Source organism: Streptopelia decaocto (assembly GCF_964273445.1).
Source record: "Streptopelia decaocto genome assembly, chromosome: 3".
In the NCBI taxonomy this organism is placed as follows: Eukaryota; Metazoa; Chordata; class Aves; order Columbiformes; family Columbidae; genus Streptopelia; species Streptopelia decaocto.
The window spans coordinates 55,657,822-55,661,458 of NC_138656.1; positions in this window are offsets into that span (position 1 = coordinate 55,657,822).

Consider the following 3,637-nt stretch of genomic DNA (forward strand, 5'->3'; position numbering starts at 1 on the left):
AAAGCATGGTGTCTGATCAGAGCATTTCCGAATTGCCATCGTCCGTCTCCCATGTGGCTTTTTATAGTGGTTGGTATTACAGTTGAGCTCTTTTATAGAGACTACCCTCAACAGAGGCACAAATTTTCCTCTGTTGCACAAAATAACTTCAATGACTCTTTGCACCTTGATGTGAAGTTTACAACATAGAGTTGCATTTTCAAAAGTTCTTAGTTGTCTTTGTCTATATTTTCTTTTCAAACATCTTCCAAAAATCACTTTGGGTTTTTTTTAAGCAACATCTGGAATAAATTCAAGTAACTCTCTGCTGCTATGACCTTACAACACTACATTATGATACTAATAAAACACACTTAAAAAAATTTTCTCTGTTTTGTGTTAAGCACTGTCTCTTTACAAGAACAAGCTAATTTCATGAAGACAAAGCAGGGCTTTGCATGTTGTAGAAGACTTATTTTAAAATTTATTTGGTTACATGCATCAATTTGCACCCTTTTCCATCAACAAATATTGAAAAACATCATCAGCCAATTTGCCCCAGATTTGTAAGCCCTGGGGAACAAGATTTCAAGGGAAAGGGAAACAAAAAAATAAATATAATGAAAGTAAGTAATATTACAGATTACACTGCGCCAGGTCTGTTTCCACTCTGCTTCCAGATCTGCAAGTTGAGGGGAAAGTAAAGGGATCATTTATTTAATAATTAGCTAAGTCTTAATTAGTTTCAGAAACCTAGGGAAGGGAGTAAACTAAAATCCTAGCTACAGATGAATATATGCGGACATTTTCTCTAAGGTTCCTAGCAAACAGGAGTAAGCACTGCAGGAAAAGATTCATTTGTGTGATGTAGGTAGAAGACACAGGAAAGCTTCCAAGCACTCAGTAAAGGACCCTCTCACATCTGCAGTCATCATAGCTACAGGAATGTCATTGCTACTACTCCTGTACTAACAAACAGTGTTAGCAATACATTCTATTATGCCTCGAAAAGGCAGTTACGCTCACCTGGAAAAGACCTGCCTGCACCCTGCAGCAAGAAAGTCAGAACACACCCAACACACTGTATGAGGCACCAAAACACAGAAATAGAAGACAAGAGAAATGCGTTCATAACCTGAAGTCAGTGATAACAGAATATGTACTGATCTACCGCGGGGTCTGCCACGTTCATATGAAGAGCACATTAACCAGGCTGGCTTGAGGAGTTAGAGGAAGAGTAGTTCTCTCTTCACAACAGCTGGAAAGGAATAGCCAAGCTGACATGGCAGCTTAGTGAATTAAAGCTTTAGCCCATTAGACCCCAGTGGCACAGCCAGGTCAGCGCTGTTTTTACTGTCAAGTCAAATCATGCCCACATTACTCCGTTTCTCAGAAGGAATAAATGTTTATATTTACTTATCTTTGCACCAAGAGGCAAAAATTCCCCTGAAAGCCATGAATGACTTTCTGAGTTTAGCAGCAAGAATGCCTGTGAAGCCAAATGTGTTGCACAAATATGTTTATTCCTCCGCTTCCATCCTGATTCCATTTTGCATCATTCCCTGAGGGGGACAAAACTCTAAAGCTTGAAAGTAAAATTAGGGTCAGAGTCGTACACAGTCATTCTCATATGGATCCAAGTTTCACAGCATGGAAATCCCAGCTGGTTTGAAAGAAAGCTGGAAATATTATGAGAACAGACTCTTTTCTGACCGTTGGTTGTGTTTGTTTTACCTCCCCAGGGAGAATGTAGGTTCCCTAAGACACACTCTGCATTTAGACTCTCTACCAGGGAACCCTAGAGAGGAAATTCTAAATCATAGCTTTCTACACACCGTACTTGACAGCTGGGTCTTGGAAACCTGCAAAGTCTCTGCTATTCTCCTGGCTGAAACCAACAGGATTTCTACAAAGGATTTCATGGATTTCCCACTAAGAGACAACATTGATGTTTCTAATGTCAGTTACAATAGGGAAATCTTATTGTAAGCATTCTTTTTTGTTTCTCTTTCACAAACAGGAAAACAACAAAAAAAAAGAACATTAAAAACCACAAAACAAACAAACAGACATCAACAAAACCAATCAAACAAAACCAAATGAACAAACAAAACCTCACATCATTACCACCTAGCTCATTTCAGGAAGAAGGAGCATACTGTCATTGACACAGGTCCATGTATAACTGACCAGACCAGGTGTAGATATGAAAAGCTTTAGACAGATACCATTATTTCCTCCAGTGATATTCCATCCTCTATTTATGTTGTTTACTAAATACAATAAAAACTTGGTAGTATTTTAGATTGACACCTTGTATTCAGCAGTTTTAAAGAAACATTTTTTTTCCTGTTTTTCAAGGGACTTTGAGTAAATAAAAAAGAAAATTCTAATTAATTTAGGAGTTGCCTGACGTGTCATCTCAGCTTTCAGCATCTCAAGAGAAAAGACTCAATGTTCACTGGCAACCTCAACAAACTCTGCCCTGTCATCTATTTTGTGATGTGATTTGATCTTTGAAAACTCATATTTCTAGGTAGCATATTTACCTGCTATTCTTCATAAGCTGTGCATACCAAGAGGCCCTGCCTTTCCTCTAGGATTGTGCAATAGTTCAAAGTACTTATGTGAAAACAGGAGCATGACCTTCCGCATCTGCTGAAGAATATTCAAATGATAACTACAAACATCAGGCAATATCACCTGTTTTAAAGGTAAGGCAAGCTTAGTCTCAGCTGGAGATGAGAGATTGCAAAGGTAAAAGTTGGAAATAAAATTGAAGATTTCAGGGCATAAATTGCTTTACCTGAGCTCATTGCCACCCCCTTGCACAAGCTGAAGGTTGGCATTTGGAGCTGGGCTGTTGCTCTGGACATCTCTGGTGTTCTTCTGAAGCACCTGGACCTTCACAGCATGACCTGATACAGCTGAGCATCTTGTGGAGCCACAGGAGCTTTCCCATGGATCACCACACAGTATGTGCATCCTCAGTGAGATGTAGGCTGGGGTTTTACCTGGCAGCTCTTGCCACATGATGATCTGTATTTCTTCTTGTGGGAAAGAAAGGTCTGTGGGTCCTATTTGTGGCATAAATCTCTTTTATTTTAGCACAGGTGAAAAGCTGAGTGAAGATAAGCTGTGTTTAGGAACACTAATATAACATGAAGATCAGTCAGTGAAAACATATAGGAGTCAACTTTTACTGAGACTAGTTTGAAGTTAGTGAATAGATCAAAGCAGTTAAAACAAAAATAATGACTTACAAAAACTAACGATAGAGAATAAGAACATGTAAAAAACAAAAAAACAGGAACACAACAACAACAAACAAACAAAACAAAACAAACCCCACACCTGCCTGAACTTGAGAGTGGTAAGGGAATTTATCCACAATGAAACATTATTTCCTGAAACATGTTTACATGAAAATTGCTTTGGGGTTGGGAGCACAAAGTAATTAGCTGAAAAATGACTATATGGGCGAGGTTAGCTGATCTGTTTGTTTAGCCAGCCTTTTAGGGCCAATGCGATGGAAGCAGAGGAAAGGAAAGGAGGGCACTGCAGGTAAAAGAAAGGAGCAAAGGACACATTTTTTTATTTGCCAGAGTCAATAATAACACTCCATAAAGATACAGTGCTTAAATTACTAGAGCTGGTC